Source organism: Mus caroli, chromosome 4 (assembly GCF_900094665.2).
Source record: "Mus caroli chromosome 4, CAROLI_EIJ_v1.1, whole genome shotgun sequence".
Classification (NCBI taxonomy): domain Eukaryota; kingdom Metazoa; phylum Chordata; class Mammalia; order Rodentia; family Muridae; genus Mus; species Mus caroli.
The window spans coordinates 109,698,686-109,710,440 of NC_034573.1; positions in this window are offsets into that span (position 1 = coordinate 109,698,686).

Here is an 11,755-nt window from a genome sequence, read left to right on the forward strand (position 1 = left end):
AAAATCTTGCTAGTGTATGCAATGGTGTCAGCATTTGGAAGCTGATTATGGGATGGATCCCTGGATATGGCAGTCTCTAGATGGTCCATCCTTTTGTCACAGCTCCAAACTTTGTCTCTGTAACTCCTTCCATGGATGTTTTGTTCCCAATTCTAAGAAGGGGCCCAACTTCTCTCTCTCTCTCTCTTTTTTTTTTTAAAGATTTATTTATTGATTATATGTAAGTACACTGTAGCTGTCTTCGGACACTCCAGAAGAGGGAGTCAGATCTCTTTATGGATGGTTGTGAGTCACCATGTGGTTGTTGAGATTTGAACTCCGGACCTTCGAAAGAGCAGTCAGGTGCTCTTACCCACTGAGCCATCTCACCAACCCCCCAACTTCTCTCTTAATTCTGCTATGAATACATTCTTATTGGACAGGTTAGCTGAGTACCAAACACCACCTTTCACGTCTCCATTTTCCTCTATAGAGACCGTGGAACCTTCAAGAAGCAGAAAGCTGGTGGAGGAGGCATGGGTCATAGGGAATCTGCCCTCATGGGAAGGGGCACCCAGGCTGCTTCTTTCTCTTCTGGGCTCTGGATTGTGATGTAAGTGCATTTTACTCTGTCTTTTGCTATTGCATCTAGCACCAGATCAGAGGCCCAAAGCAACGGGGCCTCTTGATCTTGGATTATAATAACTTAGGATTCATTCTGTCTGTTTCTGTCTTCAAGAAGAGATTACAGAGGTTTGGTATAACGTATCCTTAAAAGTTTGGGAGAATTCACTACTAAGCTCATTTCTTCCTGTTGCTGATTGGGAGTCTGTTAGTTACTGATTCTGGACAGCCCACATCATCGGCTTCCTTTTGTTTGACAAAGTTGTAATTTATGTCTTTCATGAAGTTGGTCCATTTCACTTAAGCTGCTGTGGTAGGTTGGATGAGCATGGCCCCCATTGCTACATCTGCTAGAATGCTTGGTCCCCAGTTGCAGGGACTGTTTGGGAAGGATCAAGGAGGTGTGGCCTTCTCGGAGGAGGTGTGTTACTGGATGTAGGCTTTGAGGTTTCAAAAGATTGGGATCATTCCCACTTAGCTCTCTCTGCCTCCTGTGTGAGGTTAAAGATGAAAGTTCCCAGCTGGGGCGCTAGCTGCCTGCCTGTGATCTGCCGTTGTAAACTCCAACCCTCTGGACTTGAAGTCCAATTAAACTTGTTTTGTCAATTAGTTAATTTATATTTTTTATGTGGATTGGAGGAGTTGCAGACTTGTGAGCTGCCACTTGGGTGCTGGGAATTGAACCTGGGTCGTCTGGATGAGCAGTCAGTACTCAGAGCCATCTCTCCAGCCCCCCAAACTCTTTTGTTACCTTGGTTGTGGTGTGTTCTCACAGCAACAGAAGAGAAATTGTATACTGAATAGTGTGTTACCCTAGTCCCTCAGTTACCCACTTAACCCATGATGTCTGCACTGGCAGTGCCTCTTCCATTCCAAGTATTAATAATGTGTGTTCTCTTGCCCTCTCTCCACAACCAATTAAGTCAATTGATGAAAAGAGCTGACTTGGGCATTTGCAGTCATAACTTCAGTCTCCGCTCACGGTTCTGTATTGCTAGGAGGGCTCCATCTAACTACTAACTGCACAGAAGGACTGAGCAGGTCAGTGAGCTATTTGTGGATTCTCTGTTGGAAATGCCTGATGTCTTAGACCCTTCAGAAGGTTTTTCCTGTAATGGGTATCAGTGCTCGGGGGGCTATCAAACTGGTCCTTTCTCTCTCAGGCTCATTTATTTTGTATCTCTAAGCAGGTCAGCATACACCTCCTCCAGAGACCTGAAGGTGAGTGAAGGGCTCTGGCAGGCCCAAGCGTGGGAAACATGGCAATCTTTCCTTCCTTTCCCTCTCCCTTGCTAGAAACAGATTACATCCCTAAAGCTAGCCCCCAAGGTCTAAGTCCCTTATTTGACCACTGACTCATTCCTGAGACAAGGCCCAACAATTAAAATTTATCGTTTGGCTAATCTATCCAATCGGGATTTACCAATTCACCCCGGCACAGACTCCCCCTTTTTCTCCTTAAAAAGTCACTCCTGGGGTCAGAGGTGAGAAGGGAGGAAACACTTGTTATTGCTGCCTCCACTGCTGCTGCTGCTGCTTGATGTCTGCCTCTACAATCTCCCCCTCTGGGTGATAAATCTCCTTTGTGCGAAGAACTTGGTGTCTGGGTGTCCTGTACTAACTCTGAGGGGACCACAACCTCCCTTACAATGGGGCTGGTGATGGGGAGTCAAATTCTTTGTATGGACACCTCCTTTTATATTTCTTTAAAAACTAAGTGAACTTCCCTGTACATTTCTTTTTCTAAAGAATCTTTATTTAAAAAGGAGGAGGAGGAGGAGGAGAAGGAGGAGGAGGAGGAGGAGGAGGAGGAGGAGGAGGAGGAGGAGGAGGAGGAGGAGGAGGAGGAGGAGGAGGAGGAGGAGGAGGAGGAGGAAGAGGAGGAGGAGGAGAAGCAACAGCAGCAACAACAGCCACTAAGTCTGCAGTGTGCGTCCCCTGCCCAACCTGTTTCTATAGCAGACACAATGAATAAGGACAAGAGGGAACAGAGTCCCATGGGATCCGTAATTAGTGTGGTATTTAGAACTCTTCCTTAATCAGTGTGGTACTTAGAACATCAGTAAATCAAAACAATATTGCTTTTAATATAGTACAGATATTAATGTCACCATCAAAGACTTGAAAGTGCAAGGGTGGTGATTCCCACTACATCTGCCTATGGTGCTCCTGTCTGGACTGTGTAGACCACAAACAAATCATGGAGGCTTATGGTAGATTGTGACACACTTAACCAAATGGTACCTCCAAAGGGATCTATTGTGACTGATATGGTCTCATTGTTTGAAAAATTAGCCCACCTCCTTGTACTCAGTACTCAGAAGCCTTTACTATGGAAAATGCCCTTTTCCCCGTGCCCATATGAAGTCCCACCACACAGCTTTCATTTAGTCAGAAAGGCTAGCAACACGTTTTCACTGTCCAGTCTCTTGAGTCCTACAGGGATCTTACCTTTCTCTTACACTGGTCCATAACACTGGTGAAAATATGTTGCTTATTATTAATTAACAATCAAGAATCATCAGCTACTTTAGACTTACGTAAGACACCAGCATAAGGCTCAGAAGTGACAATCAACACCTTTCCACCGCAGGGGAACTTGTGGAGGTGAGGCTGCGGTGCACACTAAGCTAGCCCATCCTAAGGCGAAGGATGAGCTGCTGGACCTGGGCTCTCCTCCAACAGGGAAAGAGGAACAACATCTAGTCACTTTCTTTGGCTGTTGGAGAATACATATTTCTCCTCTGAGTCCCTGCAGCTCATTTAACAATGACTCACCCCAAAGTTGCCAGTTTTCAGTGGGACCCAGAACAAGAGAAAGTCTAAGGCCTTTATGCATGTTGTTGTCCTGCCGTCTGGGCCACTTAAGCCAACGGTGCTCAATGTGTCAGCGGCAAGCGCGGGCTTGGAGTCCTTGGTAGGGACCAATAATTAGTTGCCGTGTGGCCTTTAGGATTTTAGAGTGTGGTCCTGTCATCATCCACAGATAACTGCCCTCCTTTTGAGGGACAGCTCTCAAGCTGTGATTTCACCTTGGTTGAAACTGAAAGCTTGACCATCAACCACAAAGTTACTCTGTGACCCAAGCTGCTTATCATTGTGTAGGTGTTATGGTTATCTGACCTATAAAGTCATAAAGTTAAGTCTGCTAGTTAACTGACACTCTGCTATCAGATGGGAATGATATATGTGTGACTTGCCGAGTCAGGTCCTGCAAGCATACATAAGTTCCATGAAATGGCCCAATGGCCAAAGTCCCTCCCCCTGTCCCCACTACACCATGTGGCCCTACTGCACCTGCCCTCCCTACCCTGCACTCCGGGCCTTGTGAAGACTTTCCTACAATTACTTCACAGAGGAAGAGAAGACATAATGTCATTTAGGTTTAAGGTTGATGAGATAGGCAGGCACAGCCTGAGAGCGGGCAACTGCAGTCCAATCTGGGATATTATCAAGGGAAACCTTTCCAGGGAGCAGCACTTAGGGGCCCCACCCCCAGTTGTGTACTTTGTTTGAGGGGAGAATTAGCCAGAAGTGCAGTAATATAAGCATGAGGGTTCACCATTCACAGCCAACAGTATGCCTGAGTGGTCAGGAGCTTGTAAGGAACATGAGTAGATATTAGGTGAAAAGGAAATTCGAGTTAGGTGGGATGGCTCATACCTTTAATCCTGACACTGAAGAGGCAGAACCAGGAGGACCTCTGTGAGTTCAAGGCCAGCCGGGACTACATAATGAGATTCATGCCAGCCAGGGCTACATAGTGAGACATTTTTTTCAAACCAATCAAATCAATCAATAAAAAAATAAAATAAAAACAAATTTTAAAAAAGAAATTGGGGATCCATATGATCAATTTCTCTGAAAAGTCAAGAGATGTGAACACATTTGTGTCTTACATGAATGCTAACCAGTAACCTAGACAAAGAAGAATGTCAATAACAGTGGCCCGTTCAACAGACGTGGCCTGGCAGCTCTTTCTCTAGCTACCTCTGGCATCATTCAAGGGGCTCATGAACAAAGCAACATTCTTCAGCAGTAAAGGTTATGCTTAGACCCGGGAACATGGACTTCTATTCACCAAAGCTGACCTAGCCATAGTCCCCCAATCCAGCAGCCACAGCACCAACTAACACTGAGCCCCCAATGTGACACCATTTCCGGCGTAAGAAGCTAATTCTTGGACGGCATTTCCCAGGATGACCAGCCGATGCCCCAAGACAGGGTGACCACACTGGCCCACTTCCACCACGCAAAGAGCAACAACTGTGTTTTCTAGAACCAGCGTTGACTCTGGATATGGATCAACCGTCCCTGCGTGCAATGCTATTATTACCCACTGTCTCACCCGTTATCATGTCACCCTATACATCATGGCTTCCCACTGAGGAGTTCGCTCCATAGTCAGAGAAACACTGCAGCAAGCCCAGGCTCGTGGAATTCACTGGTCTTATCACCCTCGCCATCTTGAAGCAACTAGCTTAACAGGAAGTGGAATAGACTTCTGTGTGCATTCTCATGAGAATGCACACAGAACCAGTGGGGCCAGGCTCTCCAGAAGGCTATACACATTCTGCATCTCTGCGTAATCTGTCACAGGCCTAGGAGTCAAGGGTGGGGAGTAGAGGTGACATCACCTGCCACCTTTGCTTCCTGGTGGCCTAACTTTCTGCACTACAGGTTTAAGCTTCAGAGGAAACAGCACTTCCACTGGGAGATGTGACAAGGACACTGAGCTGTCATCCCCCACCCCAGCCACTTGGGGCTCCCATGGCTCTGAACCAGCAGGCCAAGGAGTGGAGTGGTCGCTTCAGACTGCTAAGTGGGTGCTGGCCGTGGAGGTGAGGAAGACTCTGAACCCTCAGGGCCTCTATTTTCACTAATGATCACTGGAAAACTAAAACCCAGTCCAGGCAAGAACACAGATGGCCTGGTTTAAGAATGAAGATTTGGGTCCAGTACCACTTCCTACCCCTGGTTAAAAACCCTCATCAGCTGGGGCTCTTAAGGAAGACAAAGTGAATGCAGAGTGGGTGGTGGAAGCCAATAGATAGTTCTGAAGTCTCAGCTGCCACCACTCTATCACTTACAGCTGTCACCAACTGTTTCCTCCATGCTGTGTCAATCTGTGTCTGTCTAAGCAAGTGTCTGTGTTTTCTTTCTTCTTTTCGGTTAGCGTGTAACATGGGACATGTTGACTTTAAAGCAGCGCGCGGTATTGTCAGTTTTACGTGCCAGTGTTAATCTGTGAGATAGCTTAAGGAAAATGCAGGGCACTCATGGGCTTCACGTCCCCTTAAAGGGGGTGGGTGGCTTTGATCACACAGATAGCACCACCACGTTACATAAGAACATGGCCTCCTGTTGTCTGTATTTGAAGATAAAATGTGGTTTAAGGGAACACATAAAGGTGCCAGGTTAACAGGGAGTGGGCTTGTGATTGTTTGTTTGTTTGTTTGTTTGTTTGTTTTTGCCTGAGTTAAAGGGCATCCAGTATTGAATGTGAAATGTTCCTCACAGGCCCGTGTATTTATTTGAACACTTGGTTCCCAGCTGGTGACATTGCACACAGGTAGTCAGTCCATGATTTGTGCATAGATCTGTGAAGGTGTTCCTGGATGTTAACATTTGAGTCAGCTGCCTGGGATGGTCTCAGCAGTGCAGGTGCAGTGTCCAGTCCATTCATGGTCTGTGCAAAAGAAGCAAACTGTGGAGGGATAGCAAAGCTCTTTCTTTTCCTGAGCCTGCTAGGAACTCCTGAGCTCAGGCAACAGAGCTCACAGCACTCCTGGGCCTTCGGTACCCACTCCAATCCACCCCAAGTCTCAGGATTTCAGCCTTGCATTGACAGGGACACCTTTCCTTTTTTTTAATTTAATACTTCCATGTGTGGGTGTTTTGCCAACATGTATGTCTATACACCTCATACATGCCTGATGCCCATGGAGGTCAGAAGACGGAATGAGATGCCCTGTTACAGGGGGTGAGCCCCCATCTGGGTGCTGGAGATTAAGCCTGGCCCACTGAAAGGACAGCCAGAGCTAAGGTTAACCATTGCACTGTCTCTCCAGTCCTCCCTCTCATTGGTGGGCCTCTGACTGAGGTTCCTCGTCGTCTGCATACACAGGATATGGTGGGACTCCTTGGCTTTAACAACCAAGCTATCCAACCCTTAAAATAAATCTCCTCTTTTATATCTCCCCATCCTTCAGTTCTGTTTCACTGGAGAGTTTAATGTGGGGAGGTACTTCTCACTTTTTTTGGCATGGGTATTTTGCCTGCATGCACAGATGTGTGCACCACATGCATGCCTAGCACAGTGGATCCCCTGGAACTGGAATTACAGTTGTAAGCTGCCATGTGGGTGCTGGCTAGTGAATCCTAGCCCTCTAAAGGAACACCTAGTGCTCTTAACCACTAAGCTATCTCTCACCCCCACCTCACTGTCAGAAACAGCCTCCCACCCTATTTCAGACCCACATACACTGAGAAAGGAGTTCATAATGCGTCCTCATCCCTCATTAGTCCCTTCCTCCAAAGGAGAGTGCTTTACCCACTAGGCCATCCTCTCAGCCCTCTGGTTGTCAGTTTCTTGGGGGGCGGGGGTGTTCAGTAAGTGGAAAGTGAGAATCTGAAACCAACCATCATCATAAAGTAACCCAAATTCTGTCCAGGGATCAAACCATCACCAGGCAAAACTACAGTCCCAGTGCCCTCCTTCCAGCCCCTCCCTCCCGGAAAGCCACAAAAACACTGTGCCCAACAGGGATCAATCAGACACAAAGAAGTATTGGGGGGAATCTGGCTTTTCTTCTTTGTATTACTTAGCTGCCCCGTCATTCATTTCTCTTTATTTACTCTCTCAGCAGTGAGTCCAGGTTCCTGGAAGCTGGGTTTCACATTCATAGACAAGTCCTTGAGTATCTTTTATGTAGGTTGTGGGAGGAAAGCAATAGATATCCCGCCTTGTGCAGTTGTAGGAGGAATTCAAATGTAGAGGCGAGTGACAGGCTCAGTGAAGGACCCCAAGAACTTGCCAGCAAGAGAAGCCAGGGTGACCTGTATCTGGGTGTGGGTTTCTGCTGCCTGTCACTTAATTGCCCTTCCAGAGAGACTCACTCTTTCCAGACTCGCAATCCACACATCTATACTGCACTTGGCTGTAAAAGTCCCAGAGGTCAACCTCTTGTCCCAGGCATGGCAAAAGAACACGTCACCTTCCCTTGGCCTCGGAGATCATTGAGAATAGACCCATAGTCTAGTAAGGCTGATGAGAGGCAAGGATTGTTTTGTGGGAAGAGCTGAGAAAGTGCCAGTCACATTCTCTTCTCAGCTATATTGAGCCCAGAGGGACAATTCCAACCTTTACGCAGGAGGAGCGAAGGCCGAATGAATGGAGCCAACCGGAACAGGCAGGCTAACAGAGAGTGGGCTTGGAGCCTGAAGCCAGCCTTTCACTGCAGAGCCAAGAAACTGCCTTTCCCAGGGCTGAAATTAGCTGTTTAGCTAAAGATTCAAAGCATGATGCGTATAAGCAAACCTGGATGAACTGTCCCCAGGTTACCTGACAGTAGCTATGTGTTTGGTGGCTTGGGGGGGTATGGGGGGGAGGGGGGGAAGGGACAGGCTTTAGAGCTAACCAGGTCTGCAGCTGACTCTTATTCTTAAGCTTTCTAAGTTTGAATTTCTTCACTTCCTAATGATACAACAGCTTTTCTTTTCTCTCTCTCTCTCTCTTTCTTTCTTTTTTTTTTTTATTTTTGATTAGATGTTTTCTTTATTTACATTGCAAATTTTATCCCCTTTCCTCATTTCCCCTCCAAAAACTCCCTATCCCATCACCCCCTCCCCTGCTCACCAACCCACCCACTCCCACTTCCCTGCATACATAGAATATGGTAGGACTCCTTAGCCTTAACAACCAAGCTATCCAACCCTTATGATAAACCTCTTCTTTTATATCTCCCCATCCTTCAGTTCTGTTTCACTGGAAAGTTTTAATGTGGGGAGGTACTTCCCACTTCTTTTTGGTATGGGTATTTTCCTGTCCTGGTGTTCCCCTACACTGGGACATCGAGCCTTCACAAGACCAAGGGCCTCTCCTCTCATTGATGTCCTACAAGGCCATCCTCTGCTACATATGGGTCTGGAAACATGGGTCCCTCCATATATACCCTTCGGTTGGTGGTTTAGTCCCTGGGAACTCTGGGGGTACTGGTTGGTTCATATTGTTGTTCCTCCTGTGGGGCTGCAAACCCCTTCAGCAACTTGTGTTCCTTCTCTAGCTCCTCCATTAGGGACACTGTGCTCAGTTCAATGGATGACTGTGAGCATCCACTTCTGTATTTGTCAGGCACTGGCAGAGTCTCTCAGGAGACAGCTGTATCAGGCTCCTGTCAGCAAGCTCGTGTTGGCATCCACAATAGTGTCTGGGTTTGATGATTGTATATGGGATGGATCCCCAGGTGGTGCAGTCATTAGATGGCTTTCCGGCTTTCTTTTCTTTTTAAATTTATTTTTAGATTTCTTTTATGTGTGTCTGAGCATTTGGTCTACGTGTTTGTCCATGTACCATGTGTCTGCCTGGCACCTGAGGAGGTCAGAAGGGAGGGTTGGATCCACTGAAAACGGAGTTACAAGTGTTCACGAGCCACCATGCATATGCTGGGAACAGAGCCTGTGTGCAGTAGAAGAGCAGTCAGTGATCTTAATTGCTGAGTCAACTCGCCAGCCCTGAAGCAGTTTTCTTAAGGTGGCCATGTGGGTGATGCACACATAGTTCCTGGGGTCCCAAAATTCAGGGAGCTGAGGCAGGAGGATTCTGAGTTGGAGGTCAGTCAGGGTTTATTTTCTCATGTGTGAGGGCAGATCCTGTGAGCGTGAGACTACCTCCCACATCTTAAGATAAAAATTAATATGAAATTTATCCAACCAAACCCAAGAACTGGGTTTTACTTAGACTTCCAAGTTTCATTTAATAACGTACACTTCATCACAGTCTCTCGCCTTTGCGGACCCTAGGCTTTCTGCCCATACACTAAGGCAGGAGCAGGGTTGCATAGGAGAATGGAAGGAAACATGGTGAGGGTAGCTTGGGGGAAGGAAACTGTGTATATCATACAAACGTCTCTACAAAACCCATGTGAGAGCTGGAGAGACGGCTCAGTGCTTTAAGAGCACTGGCTGTTCTTCTAGAGGTCCCAGGTTTGGTTCCCAGCACCCACATGGTTCTCAGCTAAGAGTCCAATTTCAGGGTATCTGATATTTCTGTCCCCCATGGGTACTGTACATACATGCTACACAGACATACATGTAAGCACAACACTGAGACACATAAATAAATATTTTTAAAAACCACCCATTGTATACAATGAATATATATTGATGAAAAAATGCATACAATTTTAGAGTTGGGTCTAGTGGTTCTCACCTATAATCCCTGCATTTGAGAGGCTGAGGCAGGAGGACTGTCATCAGTTCAAAGCCACCTTGAGCTGCACAGTTCCAACCCATCCTAGAGGATGTCCTGTGTAAAAAAAACAAGAACTCGACATTCATGGTCACTCACACTGGTAAATACAACACTTAGAGACTGAGGCAGGAAGATCACAAGTTCGAGACTAGGCTGAACTATATAGCAAGACCCTGACTCATAAAACAAAAACAACCCCCAAACGTACATGGTTATAACTATAAGTATATTGGTATAATTACCAGGCTTAAGGAGATCTTGTATCATTGTTCAAGTAACACAGAAGAAGCTAAACTTTGTTAAATAACCTCACTTATAAACTTACAAATGTGACATATTTACAATTTTGAACTGAATTTGTACACTTCATGCTCTCCTTTTGTTTATGCTTTTGTATTCCTGGCCAATCCAGTTCCTTCCCCCAGTAAACAAGTCCTGCCCAAGTACTTTACCAAGAATTTGTAAATGTAGAAATGTAAACTCACCAGGCACATACCTTTAGACCCAGCACTCAGGAGGCAGAGGCAGGCAGATATCTGAGTTCAAGGCCAGCATGGTCTACTGAATGAATTTCAGAACAGCCACGGCTACACAAAGAAATCTTGTCAAGCCGGGCATGGTGGCGCGCGCCTTTAATCCCAGCACTCGGGAGGCAGAGGCAGGCGGATTTCTGAGTTCGAGGCCAGCCTGGTCTACAAAGTGAGTTCCAGGACAGCCAGGGCTACACAGAGAAACCCTGTCTCGAAAAAAACACAAAAGAAAGAAAGAAAGAAAGAAAGAAAGAAAGAAAGAAAGAAAGAAAGAAAGAAAGAAAGAAAGAAAGAAACCTTGTCTTGAGAGAGAGAAGGGGAAAAAAAAAGGAAACATAAACTCATCAGGTCTAGTTGTCAAATATTACAATACTGTTTTATGAACTTAATAATTTTTTCTTATAGCTCACGAGTCTTAACCCAATTATGCTGACCTATCAAATTCTGTAATATGCTATATTATTTTAAAATCTTACTTGAACTATGAAAGAAATACACACAATATTATTTTAAACACAAAATTGTTAACCTAAGCTGTATAATCCCTATCAGCTCTATATTAATTCTCTCATCCAGGGACTAACCAGGCTCACTCTTCACGATCAGGTGCACGTGGGCGGTAGAGCCAGAAACTCTGTATTTAGTCCTAAATGTTTGGGTTTGAAAAAACCCATTAGTCAGCAGGGAAAAAGTTCTAGCATCTCTAAGGAGCTCACATTACTGGGTCAGCAATTCACAGCCACGCTAGAGTTCCGTTCTCAGGCGGCCAAGATGAGGTGACCAGATCATCACTTCCTGGCTGTGATATCGTGTCCCTCGCAGGAAAGCTGAGTTTGACATCTTACACTGAGGCTGATGGGTAGGTAATTTATTCACACCATATCGCTAACAGTCCGAAATTTGACACCTGGGACAGGACCTGAGTCCTCCAGGATGTTTCTATCTGAGTCACAGTAGATACAGGGAGCCTTTTTTTTTTTTTTTTTTTTTTTTGAGACAGGGTTTCTCTGTATGGCCCTAGCTGTCCTAGAACTCACTTTGTAGACCAGGCTGGCCTCGAACTCAGAAATCTGCCTGCCTCTGCCTCTGCCTCTGCCTCCCGAGTGCTGGGATTAAAGGCGTGCGCCACCACGCCCGGCTAGCAGGGAGC